This window comes from Bombina bombina, chromosome 1, assembly GCF_027579735.1.
Source record: "Bombina bombina isolate aBomBom1 chromosome 1, aBomBom1.pri, whole genome shotgun sequence".
In the NCBI taxonomy this organism is placed as follows: Eukaryota; Metazoa; Chordata; class Amphibia; order Anura; family Bombinatoridae; genus Bombina; species Bombina bombina.
The window spans coordinates 914951699-914976543 of record NC_069499.1 but is presented as its reverse complement, the minus strand read 5'-3'; positions in this window follow the sequence as shown (position 1 = coordinate 914976543).

Here is a 24845-nt window from a genome sequence, read left to right as displayed (position 1 = left end):
CAACACAAGTCGATTTGTATGAGATTCTGCTAAATGTAAAGACTGAGCAAGTACCAAGATATCGTCCAAATAAGGAAATACCACAATACCCTGTTCTCTGATTACAGACAGAAGGGCACCGAGAACCTTTGTAAAAATTCTTGGAGCTGTAGCTAGGCCAAACGGCAGAGCCACAAACTGGTAATGCTTGTCCAGAAAAGAGAATCTCAGGAACTGATAATGATCTGGATGAATCGGAATATGCAGATATGCATCCTGTAAATCTATTGTGGACATATATTTCCCTTGCTGAACAAAAGGCAAGAAAGTCCTTACAGTTACCATCTTGAACGTTGGTATCCTTACATAACGATTCAATATTTTTAGATCCAGAACTGGTCTGAAGGAATTCTCCTTCTTTGGTACAATGAAGAGATTTGAATAAAACCCCATCCCCTGTTCCGGAACTGGAACTGGCATAATTACTCCAGCCAACTCTAGATCTGAAACACAATTCAGAAATGCTTGAGCTTTCACTGGATTTACTGGGACACGGGAAAGAAAAAATCTCTTTGCAGGAGGTCTCATCTTGAAACCAATTCTGTACCCTTCTGAAACAATGTTCTGAATCCAAAGATTGTGAACAGAATTGATCCAAATTTCTTTGAAAAAACGTAACCTGCCCCCTACCAGCTGAGCTGGAATGAGGGCCGCACCTTCATGTGGACTTAGAAGCAGGCTTTGCCTTTCTAGCAGGCTTGGATTTATTTCAGACTGGAGATGGTTTCCAAACTGAAACTGCTCCTGAGGATGAAGGATCAGGCTTTTGTTCTTTGTTGAAACGAAAGGAACGAAAACGATTATTAGCCCTGTTTTTACCTTTAGATTTTTTATCCTGTGGTAAAAAAGTTCCTTTCCCACCAGTAACAGTTGAGATAATAGAATCCAACTGAGAACCAAATAATTGGAAAGAAATGGAAAGTAGAGTTGATTTAGAAGCCATATCAGCATTCCAAGTCTTAAGCCATAAAGCTCTTCTAGCTAAAATAGCTAGAGACATAAACCTGACATCAACTCTGATAATATCAAAAATGGCATCACAGATAAAATTATTAGCATGCTGAAGAAGAATAATAATATCATGAGAATCATGATTTGTTACTTGTTGCGCTAAAGTTTCCAACCAAAAAGTTGAAGCTGCAGCAACATCAGCCAATGATATAGCAGGTCTAAGAAGATTACCTGAACACAGATAAGCTTTTCTTAGAAAGGATTCAATTTTCCTATCTAAAGGATCTTTAAACGAAGTACCATCTGACGTAGGAATAGTAGTACGTTTAGCAAGGGTAGAAATAGCCCCATCAACTTTAGGGATTTTGTCCCAAAATTCTAACCTGTCAGACGGTACAGGATATAATTGCTTAAAACGTTTAGAAGGAGTAAATGAATTACCCAATTTATCCCATTCTTTGGAAATTACTGCAGAAATAGCATTAGGAACAGGAAAAACTTCTGGAATAACCACAGGAGATTTAAATACCTTATCTAAACGTTTAGAATTAGTATCAAGAGGACCAGAATCCTCTATTTCTAAAGCAATTAGTACTTCTTTAAGTAAAGAACGAATAAATTCCATTTTAAATAAATATGAAGATTTATCAGCATCAATCTCTGAAACAGAATCCTCTGAACCAGAAGAGTCATCAGAATCAGAATGATGATGTTCATTTAAAAATTCATCTGTAGGGAGAGAAGTTTTAAAAGTTTTTTTACGTTTACTAGAAGGAGAAATAACAGACATAGCCTTCTTGATGGATTCAGAAACAAAATCTCTTATGTTATCAGGAACATTCTGCACCTTAGATGTTGAAGGAACTGCAACAGACAATGGTACTTTACTAAAGGAAATATTATCTGCATTAACAAGTTTGTCATGACAATTAATACAAACAACAGCCGGAGGAATAGCTACCAAAAGTTTACAGCAGATACACTTAGCTTTGGTAGATCCAGCACTAGACAGCGATTTTCCTGTAGTATCTTCTGACTCAGATGCAACGTGAGACATCTTGCAATATGTAAGAGAAAAAACAACATATAAAGCAAAATTGATCAAATTCCTTAAATGACAGTTTCAGGAATGGGAAAAAATGCCAAAGAACAAGCTTCTAGCAACCAGAAGCAATGAAAAATGAGACTTAAATAATGTGGAGACAAAAGCGACGCCCATATTTTTTAGCGCCAAATAAGACGCCCACATTATTTGGCGCCTAAATGCTTTTGGCGCCAAAAATGACGCCACATCCGGAACGCCGACATTTTTGGCGCAAAATAACGTCAAAAAATGACGCAACTTCCGGCGACACGTATGACGCCGGAAACGGAAAATAATTTTTGCGCCAAAAAAGTCCGCGCCAAGAATGACGCAATAAAATGAAGCATTTTCAGCCCCCGCGAGCCTAACAGCCCACAGGGAAAAAAGAGTCAAATTTTTGAAGGTAAGAAAAAATGATTAATTCAAATGCATTATCCCAAATATGAAACTGACTGTCTGAAAAATAAGGAAAGTTGAACATTCTGAGTCAAGGCAAATAAATGTTTGAATACATATATTTAGAACTTTATAAACAAAGTGCCCAACCATAGCTTAGAGTGTCACAGAAAATAAGATTTACTTACCCCAGGACACTCATCTACATGTTTGTAGAAAGCCAAACCAGTACTGAAACGAGAATCAGCAGAGGTAATGGTATATATAAGAGTATATCGTCGATCTGAAAAGGGAGGTAAGAGATGAATCTCTACGACCGATAACAGAGAACCTATGAAATAGACCCCGTAGAAGGAGATCACTGCATTCAAATAGGCAATACTCTCCTCACATCCCTCTGACATTCACTGCACGCTGAGAGGAAAACCGGGCTCCAACTTGCTGCGGAGCGCATATCAACGTAGAATCTAGCACAAACTTACTTCACCACCTCCATCGGAGGCAAAGTTTGTAAAACTGAATTGTGGGTCTGGTGAGGGGTGTATTTATAGGCATTTTGAGGTTTGGGAAACTTTGCCCCTCCTGGTAGGAATGTATATCCCATACGTCACTAGCTCATGGACTCTTGCTAATTACATGAAAGAAACACAATTTATGCTTACCTGATAAATGTATTTCTCTTGTGGTGTATCCAGTCCACGGATCATCCATTACTTGTGGGATATTCTCATTCCCAACAGGAAGTTGCAAGAGGACACCCACAGCAGAGCTGTAATATAGCTCCTCCCCTAACTGTCATAGCCAGTCATTCGACCGAAAACAAGCCGAGAAAGGAGGAACAATAGGGTGCAGTGGTTACTGTAGTTTAAATTTAAAAATTACCTGCCTTAAAATGACAGGGCGGGCCGTGGACTGGATACACCACAAGAGAAATAAATTTATCAGGTAAGCATAAATTGTGTTTTCTCTTGTAAGGTGTATCCAGTCCACGGATCATCCATTACTTGTGGGATACCAATACCAAAGCTAAAGTACACGGATGAAGGGAGGGACAAGGCAGGAACTTAAATGGAAGGAACCACTGCCCGTAAAACCTGTCTCCCAAATATAGCCTCCGAAGAAGCAAAAGTATCAAATTTGTAAAATTTTGAAAAAATATGAAGCGAAGACCAAGTCGTCGCCTTGCAAATCTGATCAAAAGAAGCCTCATTTTTAAAGGCCCAAGTGGAAGCCACAGCTCTAGTGGAATGAGCTGTAATCCTTTCAGGAGGCTGCTGTCCAGCAGTCTCATAGGCTAAGCGGATTAAGCTTCTTAGTCAAAAAGAAAAAGAGGTTGCCAAAGCCTTTTGACCTCTCCTCTGTCCAGAGTAGACAACAAACAAAGCAGATGTTTGACGAAAATCTTTAGTAGCTTTTAAGTTAAACTTTAAAGCACGGACCACGTCCAGATTGTGTAACACAAGGATGGAACAACAATCTCTTGATTGATATTCTTGTTAGATACCACCTTAGGTAAGAACCCAGGTTTGGTACGCAGGACTACCTTATCCGTATGAAAAATCAATTGGGAATATGATAATCAGAGGTATAGTAAGAGTTCATACCATCAATACACACCTGAGCATAGGCCACAATCACATTATAAAGAATATGAAGATTCTCCAACCAGTTCAGACTATAGAAATTTTAATGACAATAGGAATAATTATTCATCTTACAATAGGGGGCAAACCTCTAACAAACGGCAGGGTTTTCAGTACGACCAGAAACAAACATACAATCCACCACACCTGAGACAGGCCCGATACGTTTAAAGCAACTAGAAAGGGCAGAAGAGAGAGTTTTTCACCCAACACCATCACCACTAGCATAAAAAAAAAAGGTCGTACGCAAATGTGGCGGCAGAGGGAGAGCCAAGTCATCCAAAAAGGTGAAATTTAAATGAATGAAAGGGAATATTTACAATCTATCAGATCATGTCCTCACAAATGAAGAAATTTGTGTTTTAAATAGAGGTCTATCTTTTTGTCCCTCAAATAATCATGATTTATTTGAGCTTTTTGTAGATCTCAACAAATTTGTACGCAAATTATCCATTCAACGCTATTTTTGTGAGAAAAAGCTTAAACGCTCAGACAAACATCCCATCCTTACAAATGAGATGGTTGAACGCCCCCAGTCTGATATCATTTATTATGACCCTGACGACCTTTGTGAAGATTTATTTGAAAATTACATTCACTCTGATTTAATTTCCAAATCTAATTTTAATCCAATAAACAAGGGCACTAACATAGAACTTTTTCAGAATTTAGTCCTAGATGAGTTTGAAAAAATACCCAGAGGAGAGGTTAAACATTCCAATTTAAATAGTTAGGATCCACGAACTTTATTTTATCAAATTGTAGCAGTTGTTTTTACATATTTTGGAGTGTGCTGTTCATGGTGCCATACGGTCTTCACTGCACACAAGAGCCTACCGGGTTAGGCTACCTCTAACTCAAAATTGAAGCCTGATAAAGCAGATTGTAACCATGAGAGCAAGTTATCCGGCATTCATCTGAATACCCCAAAGAACGGGTCAATACGGACGGCAGTGGGAGTTAGCTGGATGACTTATAAAGTTCCAGAAGGCGTTTGTGACACTTCTCAAGTTTCAGGGAGCTTGTAAGTACCAGTCTTTCATGCGCATCTGAAGCTTGTCTGTATCCATTGATCGTACACTATGGTGGCGCCTTCTTTCTTATTCTATATATCTACGCCATACCTTATGGTAAATTTTCCTGGTGACAGGCTTTCGTGCCTGTCTTAAGGTATCAATAACTGACTCGGAGAAGCCACGCTTTGATAAAATCAAGCGTTCAATCTCCAGGCAGTCAGCCTCAGAGAAATTAGATTTGGATGGTTGAAAGGACCCTGAAGTAGAAGGTCCTGTTTAAGAGGCAGAGACCATGGTGGAAAGGATGACATGTCCACTAGATCTGCATACCAGGTCCTGCGTGGCCACGCAGGTGCTATCAGAATCACTGATGCTCTCTCCTGCTTGATCTTGGCAATCAGTCGAGGGAGCAGAGGAAACGGTGGAAACACATAAGCCAGGTTGAAAGACCAGGGCGCTGCTAGAGCATCTATCAGTGTCGCCTTGGGATCCCTGGACCTGGATCCGTAACACGGAAGCTTGGCATTCTGGCGAGATGCCATGAGATCCAGTTCTGGTTTGCCCCAACGATGAATCAGTTGTGCAAATACCTCCGGATGGAGTTCCCACTCTCCCGGATGAAAAGTCTGACGACTTAAAAAATCCGCCTCCCAGTGCTCTACACCTGGGATATGGATAGCTGATAGGTGGCAAGAGTGAATCTCTGCCCAGCGAATTATTTTTTAAACTTCTAACATCTCTAGGGAACTTCTCGTTCCCCCTTGATGGTTGATGTAAGCTACAGTCGTGATATTGTCCGACTGAAATCTGATGTACCTCAGAGTTGCTAACTGAGGCCAAGCCTGAAGAGCCTTGAATATCGCTCTTAGTTCCAGAATATTTAATGGAAGGAGAGACTCCTCCTGAGTCCACGATCCCTGAGCCTTCAGGGAGTTCCAGAATGCACCCCAACCTAGAAGGCTGGCATCTGTCGTAACAATTGTCCAATCTGGCCTGCGTCATACCTTTGGACAGATGGACCTGAGATAGCCACCAGAGAAGAGAATCCCTGGTCTCTTGGTCCAGATTCAGTTGAGGGGACAAATCTGTGTAATCCCCGTTCCACTGACTGAGCATGCATAGTTGCAGCGGTCTGAGATGTAAGCGTGCAAACGGCACTATGTCCATTGCCGCTACCATTAAGCCGATTACTTCCATACACTGAACCACCGAAGGGCGTGGAATGGAATGAAGAACCCGGCAGGAATTTAGAAGCTTTGATAACCTGGACTCCGTCAGGTGAATTTTCATTTCTACAGAATCTATCAGAGTCCCTAGAAAGGAAACTCTTGTGAGTGGGGATAGAGAACTCTTTTCCTAGTTCACTTTCCACCCATGCGACCACAGAAATGCCAGTACTACGTCCGAATGAGACTTGGCAATTTGGAAGTTTGACGCCTGTATCAGGATGTCGTCTAAATAAGGGGCTACTGCTATGCCCTGCGGCCTTAGGACCGCCATAAGCGACCCTAGAACCTTTGTAAAGATTCTTGGGGCTGTAGCTAATCCCAAGGGAAGAGCTACAACTGGTAATGCCTGTCTTGAAAGGCAAACCTGAGAAACCGATGATGATCTTTGTGTATCGGAATGTGAAGATAAGCATCCTTTAGATCTACTGTAGTCATATATTGACCCTCCTGGATCAGTGGTAGGATGGTACTAATAGTTTCCATCTTGAACGACGGAACTTTGAGGAATTTGTTTAAGATCTTTAGATCCAAAATTGGTCTGAAAGTTCCCTCTTTTTTGGGAACCACAAACAGATTTGAGAAAAAACCCTGTCCCTGTTCCTCCTTTGGAACTGGATGGATCACTCCCATAACTAGGAGGTCTCGTACACAGTGTAAGAATGCCTCTCTCTTTATCTGGTGTGCAGATAATTGTGAAAGGTGAAATCTCCCTTTTGGGGGGGAAGCTTTGAAGTCCAGGAGATATCCCTGGGATATAATTTCCAACGCCCAGGGATCCTGAACATCTCTTGCCCACGCCTGGGCAAAGAGTGAAAGTCTGCCCCCTACTAGATCCGTTCCCGGATAGGGGGCCGTTCCTTCATGCTGTCTTAGAGGCAGCAGCAGGCTTTTTTACCTGCTTACCTTTTTTCCAGGTCAGGTTTGGTCTCCAGACTGTCTTGGATTGAGCAAAAGTTCCCTCTTGTTTATTATTAGAGGAAGTTGATGCCGCACCTGCCTTGAAGTTTTGAAAGGCACGAAAATGAGACTGTTTGGCCCTAGATTTGGACCTGTCCTGAGGAAGGGCATGACCTTTTCCTCCAGTGATATCAGCAATAATCTCTTTCAACCAGGCCCAAATAGGGTCTGCCCCTTGAAGGGAATGTTAAGTAGCTTAGATTTTGAAGTCACGTCAGCTGACCATGATCTAAGCCATAGCGCTCTGCGCGCCTGTATAGCAAAACCAGAATTCTTAGCCGTTAGTTTAGTCAAATGAACAATGGCATCAGAATAAAAGAATTGGCTAGCTTAAGTGCTCTAAGTTTGCCAAGTATGATTGTCATCCAATGGAGTCGCTACCTGTAAAGCCTCTTCCAGAGACTCAAACCAGTACGCCGCAGCAGCAGTGACAGGGGCAATGCATGCAAAGGGCTGTAGGATAAAACTTTGTTGAATAAATATTTTCTTAAGGTAACCTCTAATTTTTTTATCCATTGGATCTAAAAAAAGCATAACTGTCCTCGACAGGGATAGTAGTACGCTTTACTAGAGTAGAAACTGCTCCCTCCACCTTAGGGACTGTCTGCCATAAGTCCCGTGTGGTGGCGTCTATTGGAAACATTTTTCTAAAAACAGGAGGGGAAGAGAACGGCATACCTGGTCTATCCCATTCCTTATTAATAATTTCTGTAAACCTTTTAGGTATTTGGAAAAACATCAGTACACACCGGCACTGCAAAGTATTTATCCAGTCTACACAATTTCTCTGGCACTGCAATGTTATCACAGTCATTCAGAGCAGCTAAAACCTCCCTAAGCAACACGCGGAGGTGTTCAAGCTTAAATTTAAATGTAGAAATATTAGAATCATGTATCTTTCCTGAGTCATTAACATCACCCACTGACTGAAGCTCTCTTTCCTCAGCTTCTGCATATTGTGAGGCAGTATCAGACATGGTTCTTAAAGCATCAGTATGCTCTGCATTTTGTCTCACCCCAGAGCTATCTCGCTTACCTCTAAGTTCAGGTAGTCTGGCTAATACCGCTGACAGTGTATTATCCATGACTGCCGTCATGTCTTGTAAATTAAATGCTATGGGCGCCCTAGATGTACTTGGCGCCATTTGAGCGTGAGTCCCTTAAGCGGGAGTCAAAGGGTCTGACACGTGGGGAAAGTTAGTCGGCATAACTTCCCCCTCGTCAGATTCCTCTGGTGATAAATTTTTTAAAGGCAGAAAATGATCTTTATTGCATAAAATGAAATCAGTACATTTGGTACACATTCTAAGGGGGGTTCCACCATGGCTTTTAAACATAATAAACAAGGAGTTTCTTCTATGTCAGACATGTTTATACAGAATAGCAATGAGACTAGCAAGCTTGGAAAACACTTTAAATCAAGTTAACAAGCAAATATAAAAAAACGGTACTGTGCCTTTAAGAGAAACAAATTTTGTCAGAATTTGAAAAACAGTGAAAAAATGCAGTAAATCAAACGATATTTTTACAGTGTGTATAATAGGCTAACAGAGCATTGCACCCACTTGCAAATGCATGATTAACCCCTTAGTTCAAAAAACGGATAAAAAAAACGAAATAGACGTTTTTTAACAGTCACAACCAACTGCCACAGCAAGCCCTACCTTCCCCAATAAACGACTTTGGAAAGCCTTTGGGCCCTTTAGAGATGTCCTATAGCATTCAGAGGGCCTTTGAGGGAAGCTGGATGTCACAGTTTGTAATTTTAACTGCACCAACTGTAACTTTTATACTACAACAGTGGAAATTGTTTCTAGTCAAAATTTAAGCCAGCCATGTGGAAAAAACTAGGCCCCAATAAAGTTTTATCACCAAAGCATATATAAAAACGATTAAACATGCCAGCAAACGTTTTATATTGCAATATCATAAGGGTATTACCCCTGGGAGTAAGCATGATACCAGTCGTTATTAAATCACTGTATTCAGACTTAACTTACATTAATCCGGTATCAGCAGCATTTTCTAGTGTTTTCCATCTCTAGAAAAAATTATAACTGCACATACCTGATAGCAGAATAAACTGCACGCCATTCTCTTGCTGAAGTTACCTCATCTGTGTAATCCCCTCAGACATATGTGAGAACAGCAATGGATCTTAGTTACAACCTGCTAAGATCATAGAAACCTCAGGCAGATTCTTCTTCTATTTACTGCCTGAGATAAAATAGCACAACTCCGGTACTATTTAAAAATAACAAACTTTTGATTGAAGAAAATAAACTAGCTATATTTAACCACTCTCTCCTACAACGTCCTTGCTTGTTGAGAGTTGCAAGAGAATGACTGGCTATGACAGTTAGGGGAGGAGCTATATTACAGCTCTGCTGTGGGTGTCCTCTTGCAACTTCCTGTTGGGAATGAGAATATCCCACAAGTAATGGATGATCCGTGGACTGGATACACCTTAAAAGAGAAATTAGGCCCATATTTGCTTTATAGAGACTGGATTCCAAGGCAACAGTTTGTCAGTCAAAAAAACTCAGCAGACAAGACCCTTTCTTTTCTCTTGCATGAGGCTATATCACATAATATACCCCTCCCCTTTTTATTCTAATGATTGGTGAAATTGGATATGTACCACAGAAGCTTGTCTGTGATAGGCCCCTTGAGCTGAACATCTCTTGGTTATTTGGGAGACGCCTCCCTGAGTAGCCATTTATCTTTTGGTTGCGATACCATCTTTGTAGGTGGCAGCAGACAACCAGAAATGCAGTTTTAACATCAAATATTGCTGCAGTTTAACTATCTAAAAAAAATGTTTATGAAATAAACTATTTATTTATATTAATAAACCTGTCTGGTAATATATCTGTCTCATATAAAATAATCCAGTATGCATTCATAGACACCAGACATGAGTATATTTCTAGTATCATACTAGTATTATTTTAAAATGCATTTAAAGTTGCATTTGATTATTTTCCCAGATTAATACAAACACAGCATATTTCACATTCAGTACACACCTCTTGCTGAGTGCACAAAAACATATGACACAATTTATGGGGCAACCACACATGTACTTTTCAGATGCCTGAAAAAAAATAAAAGAATAGGTTATTAATTTTGAAACAAATTGGACATTTTAAATTGACTGTATAGCTACTTATTAAATTCAGCAAATATTTATCCAACATGCTACTGCTATGCACTGCTTCTTAGGTCCACAAATACACATTTTTATACAATATTGAAAATTATACAAGTTGTACTTTAAAAATTAATTTCAGTTACAATGCAAAACATGTGTTTTTGCTAGCTAATCTTCACATAGACGTAACGTCTAGAATTCGTGGATTCGACACAGCAGGGGTAATCAACTCTTGCATACACTTAAACCTCAAAGGGATTTTTTTGTTTTAATAGACAAACCATGTCTGTTTATTTACAGGGGTCATTATCTGATAACCTTTTATTACATAGAGGGAAGGTCAGGAAATCAAACTTCAAACAAAGTCATATAGTGAACATCCCTAAATTGCCTTTACTTACTGAACCAAATGTTTTCCAACTTTTCCCAAGCAGCAGTGAGGGGGGCAGGGGCATAGTGAGACCAATTCATATCAAATTAGTTTTTAGCTAAAAATGAAATATTAGATTCTATGATCCATCTGTAGTTCATTTAAGGCCACTTCACAGATAATTTGACAATCCCCACAGAGTACAAGTACAACCCGACTCTGAAAATAGACAACAAGGCCATAGACCTAAGGATCTATCAAAATAAAGGCCCAACAAGTCTGTTTGGAGCCAGCAAGACCCCAGGGGGAACCAATCCCACCTCTCTGCCTCCTATCCAGGAGAAGCCCCAAGCAAGGACTCTATCTCCATAGGGAGGAGGATATCCCCTAAATAAAAGGGATGATACCAGAAGGGCAACAACTGCCCTCAAGGCCCGAAGTCACCGGCTAATGGTAAGAGTATCAGGGTTTAACCTGCTTTGCTTGCCATGTGCTGCTGGCAGCCATTTTACTCACCTTTCTTGCTGACTCTGGTGCATACTGTGTGATGCTGCTCAATTCCTGCACTTCCGTTTATGGCCAGACTGGTGTACATCATCCGTGTGAGACATGATGCAGTCTCAGAATTGTGATGTCATCACTTATTATTTAAAGGGCCTCTGTTCAGTATGCTTTACCCTTGCGTTGTCTCAGACCTGTTTGCGAGAGCTCCTGTGTATTACCTGGCTGTCTGACGTCCCTTCTGGTTCCTGATTCTCCTTGTTCCTGATTCAGGCTCATCTAACTACTCACTTTGGCTCCTGAATTGGCTCGTCTGACTATTCGCTTTAGCTCCTGACTCGGCTCATCTGACTACCAACTCTGGTTTTGATTTCTGGCTTGTTATTTGACTTGTGGACTTTTTATTATTTTTTGATATTAATAAAGGTGTGATTATTTTTGCACTTCTCGTCTCAGTCTGATTCCTGGCACCCTGCCAAAGAGAAATTCCCAACACAGATGTCCTAGAAAAGGACCCCCCTACAAGTAGCTTGCCAAGCAGAGGCACAGCCAACCCATTCACCTGCAGAGCAGGAAATCCACGGGAACCCTAGCAAGCTGATCAGGGGAATGCCACCCTAAGGCACACCAGAAATTGGACATCCAACGCCAGCAGCTGGGTATGAACCAACCACCCTTGAGGCTCAAGCCACACGGCTAACCACCCGATGATATGGGTCACTCTGTGGCAAAGAGTAAAAATACTCTGAAATCCTGGCCAACCATGACCAGGTTAGGTAGATGGAGCAAAGACATGGAGCAAAGACATGGCCTAAGTTCCCACTACCGTGGAACACCCCGACCAGCCCTGAGATTCAAAATTCTGAAACGACGCAAGACTGGGTCAGGAAAAAGGCCAAGCGAAGCTTCAGCAACCGGAAGTCTCAGGGAGAAAAACAGGTCCAGGTACCCAATAGTTCAGGCAAACCTTACCCTAGAACTAAACACCCCAACTAGTAAAAAAACCAGATGCAAGGGTATGGATGCATATCCAGAATCCAGATAGTGAGAGAACTTGAAAGCCCCGACCAAAGGAAGGAACCACCCCTAGATAAAGTCATACGCTCCAAGGAGCAAGGCTAGAAGTCGCATGACAATACTTCTCAAAGCCTCAGGACAACCAAGGGATACCTTGAGGTAAAAAAATAATAATCCTGCTAACAGGACTAGTCTCCCTAACACCTCCGCACAAGCAGAGGACACAAGGAAGAGAAGGAACCAAGCCTACCCAGCTCCAGAAAACCCTGAGCTAAACAAAGTCCCTGCAGAGAACAACCATCACCAGAAACACAGATCCCTAAAAGGAGATCCACTCACACGGAGACAATGGTAGAAGACCCAAAGGCCTCTTGTAACTTAGTCAAGAGCAAGAGCTGCATCTAGATACCTAGAAACAGCCTACATGTACACCTTCAAGGTGTCAAGAGCTGCAACAGGTTTCAAAATGCAAACCCTCCACATGCTAGACATCTATCTGTACAAGCTGTTGGATCAAGCCAAAAAGGACAAATCCAGAGGCCTAAAAATGAAGGCCAAACTGCTCAATAGTGGTAAGGGGCATTAAGCCCTCCCACCCTCCACCACATGGGGGAGGAACTCTAAGTTTTGATGAAATCAGATGTCAAATAGAATAACGCAGTGGAAAAACTCCTCTGCCCAGTCCTCTATGACTGACGTCTATAAGGACTAAATAATCCTCCACCTCACGGACCCACAGGTCCTCTCGAATGCTGAACATGAAAAAACAATGATAACCTGAGTATTCAGAGCTTCTACCGAACCAGCTGAGCAGAACAGCGCCACGTGTCTTAACAGCCGCAAGAACGAACAAACCCGACAGGACCAGCCTGCACCTAGGGTCCCAACCGGCAAGCTGCGTAAGTTCTCTCTCATAGGGGAAAAAACAGAAATAGACATTTTTAACAGAGGACTAACATGTCCAAACAACTTCCGAAGAAGTAATAAAGAGTATCAATCCCAGAAGGTTCCCGAAGGAAGCAAAAATAAATAAAGGACATCCCATCGGATATAAATACAATATAAGGCAACCCAGAGGTTTACGGCCAAAAAGACACAGGCCTACCAGCAGGACCAGCCAAACGGAGCCCTATCTCACAAAACTGGGAAAGATCTCAAACAAATAACAATCAGGAGATTACATCATCCCCACATGTCTAATGAGGTGCACCATTCGAATTATCAGACTGAAAGTCCCCGTATCTGGTAACGATAGGGTCATTTAATAACTGAAAAACATGTCTGAGCAATACACGAAGGCATGCAATCCTGTAACGGAAGGCACAACACTCAGGAACAGTTACACCCGCAGGGAACTGTAGAGGCCCTCCCCAAGGCGGAAGGCCCAGGACAATAGGGCACAAGTACATTCTCAAATAAACGTCTGGACTATGGAGGAACCATAAACTGGGTTACCCGCATGTGCAGAAGTATGATTTGGTAGGGAACTCACCTCTCGGAGTACAGGAACGCCAGAGGCGGATGGCTCAGCAGTTCCTTGATTCCCCAAGCCCGAGGAACCAAGCGCTCTGAAATGGCATACGGAATAAAACTGGTTGACAGGTGTCAACAAGGCCACACCGGATTCATCACCAGACACAGAATCTGAAATCAAAATAGTCTCAGTATCAGAATCCTCTGTAACTGAATCTGAAATTAACACAGTCTCAGCATCAGAATCCTCCATAACTGGATAGAATATATTCAACTATAGACTAAAGTAGTAAAAACTAAAACAGCACCTGGCACCCCAAATGGCTGGGGCACTCACCACCTCCTATGACCAGACCCCTGCGGACTAGAAAACTTCCTTCACCACGTGGTTGGGAATGTGGAAATGGAAAAACGGAACATAGCCACATCTGAACACAAGGTGAACCGTACAGTCCAAAACAAGTGCGCCCAACCAAAAGGCTGCGTCACTTCCAAAGGCCTTAATGTTCCCAACACGAGCCCAGTAAACATTGCACATAAGCAGGTTGAATCACATAACAAATATGATTATAAACCCCCCCTGTTCAATAACCCCCTCAGGAGATATTAACCCTCGATTCCAAGATACTGGAAGAGACTCACTGAGACCCTTATGTATAAGTTAGACCCGCAATGTGGTAGCCTCTCGGGAAACATTCACATTACAGTACATTGCAAATAAAGTAAAATGAAACAATCTTATCGGAATCTATGCCGTGGAACAGGAACACGGCCCTTCAAGTGTGACGGATAGTAGCATCGCCTCCGCCATGGACTTGAGAGAAGAAAGCAGGCAGCGAAGCGAAGTTAGACAACGCTGATTGCTTGAGGAGCTGTTAATATGAGTTGGGATGGTTTCGCAGAAAGACTCTCCCTGCATCTCCGGACTCTAACATTCATCCAAGCCCTCACTGAGAGACTGACAGGACTATTTAAAACTCCTGTCCCATGCCGAAGAGTACTACCCTCCATAAGAGACAAAAATAAAAATTACAAATTCTGACACTTCTCTGCCATCCTTCTGGGACGAAAGGCAAAAAATGACTGGGGGATGAGGAGAGTGGGAGGAGTATTTAAGCCTTTGGCTGGGTTGTCTTTGCCTCCTCCTGGTGGCCAGGTTCTTATTTCCCAAAAGTAATGAATGCAGCTGTGGACTCTTTCCAAGAAGAAAAAGTAAACGCTTTTATTAAAAAAAAACGGCACCTTTATAATCCCAATGGCTGGGGCACTCACCACCTCCTAGACCCAGACAGGTAACAGTGAAAACGCTATCCTTAGGAGTGATGTCCGCAGCAGGATCGAAGGAAATGAAAAGACCACACGTGGAGCGTAGGACAGGACTTCCCCTGCTATGAAAAAGGCGCTAAGCTATTATGAGCTGTGCAACACTCAAAAACGAAAGTGAAACTGAATTGATCCAAGCCAAAAGCACACAGTCTATGAGCCCTAAAACCTCTAATGTTAAAGCAGTTATAAATAAACCCTAGCTGTTCAGTGAAGGGTCTGGCTGCAGACTGGAGCTCCACTCTAGACAGCAAACATGTGACCTCCACAGGTTTTTTTTTTTTTTTTTTTTAAATCAACTTTAATGTAACAACCAATAGACACAATTATTCTGAAAACTAAAGATGTTGCAGCTTTCTTATTCTTAATGTTCACGCACAGTGGTTTATGCTGATTTTTATTTATAAGGTAACCACTGTGATTGAATATTAAGAACAAGACAGCTGCAAATGTACAAGGCTGAAGTTGTTTTCTTATTCAGTCAGCTTCTTATTCTGCAACTAATTGCAATTTGCAAAATAAGACTTTGTAAACAAAATATCTACAGTTATTTTTATTTTAAATAAAATAATACACTTTCCAAAAAACTAAACAAACTTACATTTTATATAAAAAAATTAAATCATCTTATATTGCAATAAACAGATGGCAAACATGGCACAATTTTGATTATGTTTTGAATAAGTGACTGGTATTTTAAAAGGGTTAAAATCCTTTGGGTCACTCATTTATGTGTGGATATATACAGGGCATGAACCTATCATAGGACAGACATTATCAGCCTTTATGGCAAACAAACTGCTGCCAACCTTGTCACCTCATATTTTACCTTTTCTGCATAAGTAACTGGTATTTTAAAAAGGTTAAAATCCTTTGGGCCACTGATTTTTTTTGTGGATATATACACGGCATAAGCCACTTTATACAATCTTTTTTTTTTTACAGGAATGTAAGCTTAGGAAAATGCCCATTTTTAGTTCTGAACAAGATTAGTGCTAGATAATTGTTTGCTAATTGTATCCATCAATATGCAGGCTCTACTGAGGTGCTGAACCAAAAATGGCGCTTTACCTAAGCTTACATTCCTTTTTCTTTCATGTAATTGGCAAGAGTCCATGAGCTAGTGACGTATGGGATATACAATCCTACCAGGAGGGGCAAAGTTTCCCAAACCTCAAAATGCCTATAAATACACCCCTCACCACACCCACAATTCAGTTTTACAAACTTTGCCTCCTATGGAGGTGGTGAAGTAAGTTTGTGCTTGATTTTCTACGTTGATATGTGCTTCTCAGCATTTTGAAGCCCGATTCCTCTCAAATGTCAGAGGGATGTGAAGGGAGTATCACCTATTGAATGCAATGGTTTTCCTCGCGGGAGATCCATTTCATAGGTTCTGTTATCGGTCGTAGAGATTCATCTCCTACCTCCCTTTTTCAGATCGACGATATACTCTCATATTCCATTACCTCTACTGATAACTGTTTCAGTACTGGTTTGGCTATCTGCTATATGTGGATGGGTGTCTTTTGGTAAGTATGTTTTCTTTACTTAAGACACTCTCAGCTATGGTTTGGCACTTTATGCATTAATATAAAGTTCTAAATATATGTATTGTACTTATATTTGCCATGAGTCAGGTTTATGTATATTTCCTTTTGCAGACTATTCAGTTTCATATTTGGGAAAAAACATATTTAGGAAAATATTTTTCTTACCTGGGGTTTAGTCTTTTTTCAAATTGACTGCTTTTTCATTAAATTTTCACGGGCAAAATTAGGATCGCGAGGCGCAAAATGTTGACGTTTATTGCGTCATTCTTGGCGCGAGAATTTTTTTGGAACAAAGGTACGTTCGGTGACGCAAGTTTGTCATTTCCGGTGTCTTAGTTGACGCCGAGTTTCTTGCACAAGGTTGCGTCTGCAATGACGCAAGTGTATCATTTTGTTAGCGCCCAAAATTTTATTTTGCGTTGTGCGTCATACTTGGCGCCAAATAATTTAATTATTTATAACCCCCTTCCTATATGCCTCTTGCCTTTTTCTATGTCAGAGGGCTATGCTGTTTGCATTTTTTTCCCATTCCTGAAACTACCATATAAGGAAATTGATACTTTTGCTTTATATTTTGTTTTTTTCTCTTACATTTGCAAAATTTCTCAATCTGATCCAGTCTCAGAAACCACTGTTGGAACCCTCCTGCCTGATAACAGTTCTACCAAAGCTAAATGTATCTGTTGTAAATTTGTGGAGATTATATCTCCAGTTGTGGTATGTAATAGTTGTCATGATAAGCTTATACATGCAGAGAATGTATCCATCAGTAATAGTACAATGCCTGTTGTTCCTTCAACATCTAATGTACATAATATCCCTGTGAATATAAAAGATTTTATTTCTGATGCGAACCAGAAGGCTTTGTTTGCTATCCCGCCTTCTAATAAACGTAAAAGGTCTTTTAAAACTTCTCATACAGTTGATGAAATTTCAAATGACCAACAACATACTGAATTATCCTCCTCTGATGAGGATCTATCTGATTCAGAAGATCCTACCTCAGATATTGACACTGACAAATCTACTTATTTATTTAAAATGGAGTATATTTGTTCCTTGTTAAAAGAGGTGTTGATTATGTTGGATATTGAGGAAACTAGTCCTCTTGATATTAAAACTAGAAAATGATTAAACTATGTTTATAAACCTCCTGTGGTTACTCCAGAGGTTTTTCCAGTTCCTGATGCTATTTCTGATATGATTTCTAATGAATAGAATAGGCCTGGTACTTCTTTTTATCTTTGCCAGCAGTAAGTTTTGAGTTTTAGGAAAAGATCCCCAGAGTTGATGGGGCTATTTCTACTCTTGCCAAACGTACTACTATTCGTATGGAAGATAGTACTTCCTTTAAGGACCCTTTAGATAGGAAACTTGAATCTCATCTAAGGAAAGTTTATTTATATTCTGGCTATCTTCTCAGGCCTGCCATTTCTATGGCTGATGTTGCAGCTGCATCAACTTTTTGGTTGGAAAGTTTAGCGCAACAGGAAACAGATCCTGATTTGTCTAGCATTGTTCACTTGCTTCAGCATGCTAATCATTTTATCTGTGATGCCATTTTTTATATAATCAAAATTGATGTTAAATCCATGTCTTTAGCTATTTTAGCTAGAAGAAGAGCTTTGTGGCTCAAATATTGGAATGCTGACATGGTATCTAAGTCTAGATTACTATCTCTTTCTTTCCAAGGTAATAATTTATTTGTTTTTCAGTTGGATTCAATTATTTCAACTGTCACTGGGGGGAAGGGAGTTTTTTTGCCTCAAGATAAACCTAAGGGTAAATCTAAAGCTTCTAACTGTTTTCCTTTCGACAAAATAAGGAACAGAAACCCAATCCTTCCTCCAAAAAATCTGGTTCCAATTGCAAACCTTCTTCAAGTTGGAATAAATCCAAGCCGTTTAAGAAACCAAAGCCAGCCCCCAAGTCTGCATGAAGGTGCGGCTCTCATCCCAGCTCAGCTGGTATGGGGCAGATTAAGATTCTTCCAAAGTATTTGGGAAGATTCTGTCCAAAATCAATGGATTCAGAGTATTGTCTCATGGGTACCGAATAGGATTCAGAGTAAGACCTCCTGTGAGAAGATTTTTTCTCTCACACATCCCAGTAAATCCAGCAAAGGCTCAGGCTTTTCTGAAGTGTGTTTCAGACCCGGAGCTTTCAGGGGTAATCATACCAGTTCCATTTCAGGAACAGGGTCTGGGGTTTTATTCAAATCTATTCAATGTCCCAAAGAAAGAAAATTCATTCAGGCCAGTTTTGGATCTGAAAATCTTCAATCGTTTTGTAAGAGTACCAACTTTCAAAATGGTGACTATAAGGACTATTCTGCCTTTTGTTCAGCAAGGTCATTATATGTCCACGATAGACTTACAGGATGCATATCTTCATATTCCGATTCATCCAGACCACTATCAGTTTCTGAGATTCTCTTTTCTAGACAAGCATTACCAATTTGTCGCTCTTCCATTTGGCCTAGCGACAGCTCCAAGAATCTTTTCAAAGGTTCTCGGTGCCCTACTCTCTGTAATCAGAGAACGGGGTATTGCAGTGTTTCCTTATTTGGATGATAACTTGGTACTAGCTCAGTGTTTACCTTCTGCAGAATCTCACACAAATCAACTGTTGTTTCTTCAAAGACATGGTTGGGGGATCAATTTACCAAAAATTTCCTTGATTCCTCAGACAAGGGTCACCTTTTTAGGTTTCCAGATGGATTCAGTGTCCATGGCTCTGTCTCTAACAGACAAGAGACGATTAAAATTGATTTCAGCTTGTCGGAACCTTCAGTAGCTATGTGCATGGAAGTTTTAGGTCTCATGACTGCAGCATCGGACGCGATCCCCTTTGCTCGTTTTCATATGAGACCTCTCCAGCTTTGTATACTGAATCAATAATGCAGGGATTATACAAAGATATCACAATTAATATCCTTAAATCCCAATGTTCGACTCTCTCTGACTTGGTGGTTAGATCACCATCGTATAGTTCAAGGGGCCTCTTTTGTTCATGCAACCTGGACTGTGATCACAACAGATGCAAGTCTTTAAGGTTTGGGAGCTGTCTGGGGATCTCTGACAGCACAAGGGGTTTGGAAATCTCAAGAGGCAAGGTTACCAATCAATATTTTAGAACTCCATGCTATTTTCAGGGCTCTTCAGGTTTGGCCTCTGTTGAAGAGAGAACCATTCATTTGTTTTCAGACAGACAATATCACAACTGTGGCATATGTCAATCATCAGGGTAGGACTCATAGTCCTAAGCTATGAAAGAAGTATCTTGGATACTTTCTTGGGCGGAATCCAGCTCAGGTCTAATTTCTGCGGTTCATATCCCAGGTGTAGACAATTGGGAAGAGGATTACAGGTGAAACTCGAAAAATTAGAATATCGTGCAAAAGTTCATTTATTTAACTAATGCAATTTAAAAGGTGAAACTAATATATGAGATAGACTCATTACATGCAAAGCAAGATAGTTCAAGCCGTGATTTGTCATAATTGTGATGATTATGGCTTACGGCTCATGAAAACCCCAAATCCACAATCTCAGAAAATTAGATTATTACATGCAATCAATAAAACAAGGATTGTACATAGAACAATATCGGACCTCTGAAAAGTATAAGCATGCATACTGTATGTACTCAGTACTTAGTTTGGGCCCCTTTTGCAACAATTACTGCCTCAATGTGGCGTGGCATGGAAGCTATCAGCCTGTGGCACTGCTGAGGTGTTATGGAAGACCAGGATGCTTCCATAGCGGCCTTCAGCTCTTCTGCATTGTTTGGTCTCATGTCTCTCATCTTTCTCTTGGCAATGTCCCATAGATTCTCTAAGGGGTTCAGGTCAGGCGAGTTTCCTGGCCAAACAAGCACAGTAATCCCACGGTCATTGAACCAGGTTTTGGTGCTTTTGGCAGTGTGGGCAGGTGCTAAGTCCAGCATCCCCATAGGGCTCGTCTGCGGAAGGAAGCATGAAGTGCTCCAAAATCTCCTGGTAGATGGCTGCACTGACCCTGGACTTAATGAAGCACAGTGGACCAACACCAGCAGATGACATGGCTCCCCAAATCAACACAGACTGTGGAAACTTCACACTGGACTTCAAGCATCTTGCAGTGTGTGCCTCTCCATTCTTCCTCCATACTCTGGGTCCTTGGTTTCCAAATGAGATGCAAAATTTGCTCTCATCAGAAAAGAGGATTTTGGACCAGGTCTATTTTTCTTTAGCCCAGGTAAGACGCTTCTGACCTTGTTTGTTGTTCAGGAGTGGCTTGACAAGAGGATTAGAACATTTGAAGTCCATGTCCAGGATCTCTCTGTGTGTGGTGGCTCTTGATGCACTGACTCCAGCCTCAGTCCACTTCTTGTGAAAGTCCCCAACACTTTTGAATGGCCTTTTCCTGACAATCCTCTCCAGGCTGCGGTCATCCCTGCTGATTGTGCATCTTTTTCTTCCACACTTTTTCAATCCACATAACTTTCTATTAATGGGCTTTGATACAGCATTTTGGGAACATCCAACTTCATTTGCAATTACCTTTTGAGGCTTTCCCTCCTTATGGAGGGTGTCAATGATGGTTTTCTGCACAACTGTCAGGTCAGCAGTCTTTCCCATGTTTGTGATTCCTACTGAACCAGACAGAGACCATTTAAAGGCTCAGGAACCCTTTGCAGGTATTATGGCTTAATTAGCTGATTAGAGTGGGACACTTTGGTCCTAGAATATTGCACCTTTTCACAATATTCTAAATTTTCTGAGATTGTGGATTTGGCGTTTTCATGAGCTGTAAGCGATAATCATCACAATTATGACAAATCACTATCTTGCTTTGCATGTAATGAGTCTATCTCATATATTAGTTTCACCTTTTAAGTTGCATTAGTGAAATAAATGAACTTTTGCACAATATTCTAATTTTTTGAGTTTCACCTGTATCTCAGCCGACAGACTTTACATCCGGGGGAGTGGTCGCTCCATTCAGATGTGTTTTTTCCAGATTGTTCAGATGTGGGGTCTTCCAGAAATAGATCTGATGGCTTCCCATCTAAACAAGAAACTTCCCAGGTACCTGTCCAGGTCCAGGGATCCTCAGGCAGAGGCGGTGGATGCGTTAGCAGTTCCTTGGTGTTACCAACCTGCTTATATCTTCCCGCCTCTAGATCTTCTTCCAAGAGTGATTTCCAAGATCATCATGTTACAATTGTTTGTGTTGCTGGTAGCTCCAGCATGGCCTCACAGGTTTTAGTATGCGGATGTCTAGTTGCCAACCTTGGCCACTTCATTTAAGACCAGACCTTCTGTCTCAAGGTCCGTTATTCCATCAGGATCTCAAATAATTAAATTTGAAGGTATGGAAATTGAACGCCTAGTGCTTTAGTCATAGAGGTTTCTCTGACTCAGTGATTAATACTATGTTGCAGGCTAGTAAATCTGTTTCAAGGAAGATTTATTATCGAGCTTGGAAGTCATATATTTCATGGTGTTCTCATAAATTCTCCTGGCATTCTTTTAGAATTCCTAGAATTTTAGTTTCTTCAGGATGGTTTGGATAAATGTTTGTCTGCAAGTTCCTTGAAGGGACAAATCTCTGCTCTTTCTGTTTTATTTCACAGAAAGATTGCTAAGCTTCCTGATATTCACTGTTTTGTACAGGCTTTGGTCCATATCAAGCCTGTCATTAAATCAATCTCTCCTCCTTGGAGTCTTAATTTGGTTTTGAAGGATTTACAGGCTCCTCCGTTTGAGCCTATGCATTCTTTGGACATTAAACTACTTTCTTGGAAAGTGTTGTTCCTTTTGGCCATCTCTTCTGCTAGAAGAGTTTCCGAATTATCTGCTCTTTCTTGTGAATCTCCTTTTCTGATTTTCCATCAGGATAAGGCAGTGTTGCGGACTTCATTTAAATTTCTACCTAAGGTTGTGAATTCTAACAACATTAATCCTTCTTTGTGTCCTAATCCTAAGAATTCTTTGGAGAGATCCTTACATTCTTTGGATGTTGTAATAGCTTTGAAATATGTTGAAGCTACTAAAGATTTCAGGAAGACTTCTAGTCTATTTGTTGTCTTTTCTGGTTCTAGGAAAGGTCAGAAGGCTCCTGCCATTTCCATTGCATCGTGGTTAAAGCTTTTGATTTATCAGGCTTATTTGGAGTCGGGTCAGGCCCCGCCTCAGAGAATTACAGCTCATTCTACTAGATCAGTCTCCACTTCGTGGGCTTTTAAGAATGAAGCTTCATTTGTTCAGATTTGCAAAGCAGCAACTTGGTCTTCTTTGCATACATTTACTAAATTCTACCGTTTTGATGTATTTGCTTCCTGGAAGCAGCTTTTGGTAATTAAGTTCTTCAGGCAGCTGTTTCAGTTTTATTCCTCTGCTTATGTTTAAGTTTTTAACTTTTTCTTTTCATTTATGAGAATAAACTTATATTTTGGGTTGTGGATTAATTTTTTCAACGGAAAATGGCTGTTATTATTTTTATCCCTCTCTAGTGACTCTTCTGTGGAGTTCCACATCTTGGGTATTACTATCCCATACATCACTATCTCATGGATTCTTGCCAATTACATGAAAGAAAACATAAGCTTACATATTGGCAAGAGTCCATGAGACCCACCCCTTTTATGGTGGTTATGATTTTTTTGTATAAAGCACAATTATTTCCAAATTCCTTTTTTTTTTTTAATGCTTTTTACTCCTTTCTTTATCACCCCACTACTTGGCTATTCGTTAAACTGAATTGTGGGTGTGGTGAGGGGTGTATTTATAGGCATTTTGAGGTTTGGGAAACTTTGCCTCTCCTGGTAGGAATGTATATCCCATATGTCACTAGCTCATGGACTCTTGCCAATATGAAATAAATTAATTTATCAGGTAAGTTCTTACATCATTTAAAAAAAAAAAAAAAAAAAGAACAGGAATGTAAGCTTAGGAAAATACCCATTTTTAGTCCTGAACAAGATTAGTGCCAGGTAATTGTTTGCTAAATGTATCCATCAATATACAGGCTCTACTCAGGTTCTGAACCAAAAATGGCCCTTTACCTAAGCTTACATTCCTTTTTTTAAACAGGTTTGTAAAGCTTAGGAAAATGCCCATTTTAGTTCTGAACCAGATTAGTGCCAGGTAATTCTTTGCTAAATTCATCCATCAATATACAGGCTCTACTCAGGTGCTGAACCAAAAATGGCCCTTTACCTAAGCTTACATTCCGTTTTTTAAAAAGGAATGTAAGCTTAGGAAAATGCCCATTTTTAGTTTTGAACAAGATTTGTGCCAGGTAATTGTTTGCTAAATGTATCCATCAATATGCAGGCTATACTCAGGTGCTGAACCAACATTGTCTATTTACCTAAGCTTACATTCCTTGGCCTCCATTACATATGCAGCGTCGCCCGCAAAATCCTCCGGCGCAAGATTTTACGCGATTTTGGTATTACATATACGGCGTAGCATACAAGTTACGCGCGTATATTTCACCCCTAACTCCCGAAAATGCCTGCAAAAATAAACTAACACCTAACGCATGCGCAATGTCTATCTACCTGTCAACCGCAATCACTAATAAAGTGTATTAACCCCTAAACCGCCATAGCCCACAACGCAATAAACCTAATCAAGTATTAACCCCTAAACCGCCATAGCACACAACACAATAAACCTAACCCCTAACCTAACCCCCCCTAAATAAACTAAAATGAGCTAATTCACAATATACTAAAGTTACCATTAAATATAAAAAAATGTACACTACTTGTAAAATACAAATAAACTAAGTATAAATTAAAGGGGCAGTCTAATCAAAATTCAGGAGTAGACTGTCCCTTTAAGCAAGAGTTACAGAAAATAAAAAAATCTAAGATTACAGAAAATAAAAAATAAAATTACAAAATTTTAAATAAATTACACCTAATCCCTATGAAAATAAAAAAGCCCCCCCCAAAATAAAAACACCCCCTCATCTAATCAACTACCAGTAGCCCTTAAAAGGAATTTTTGCAGGGCATTGCCCCAAGATAATCAGCTCTTTTGCACAAAAAATACACACAGCCCCCCCTACCAGTAACCCCCCCCCAAAAAAAATAATAACACTAAAAACGCTAAACTACCCATTGCCCTGAAAAACAGAATTT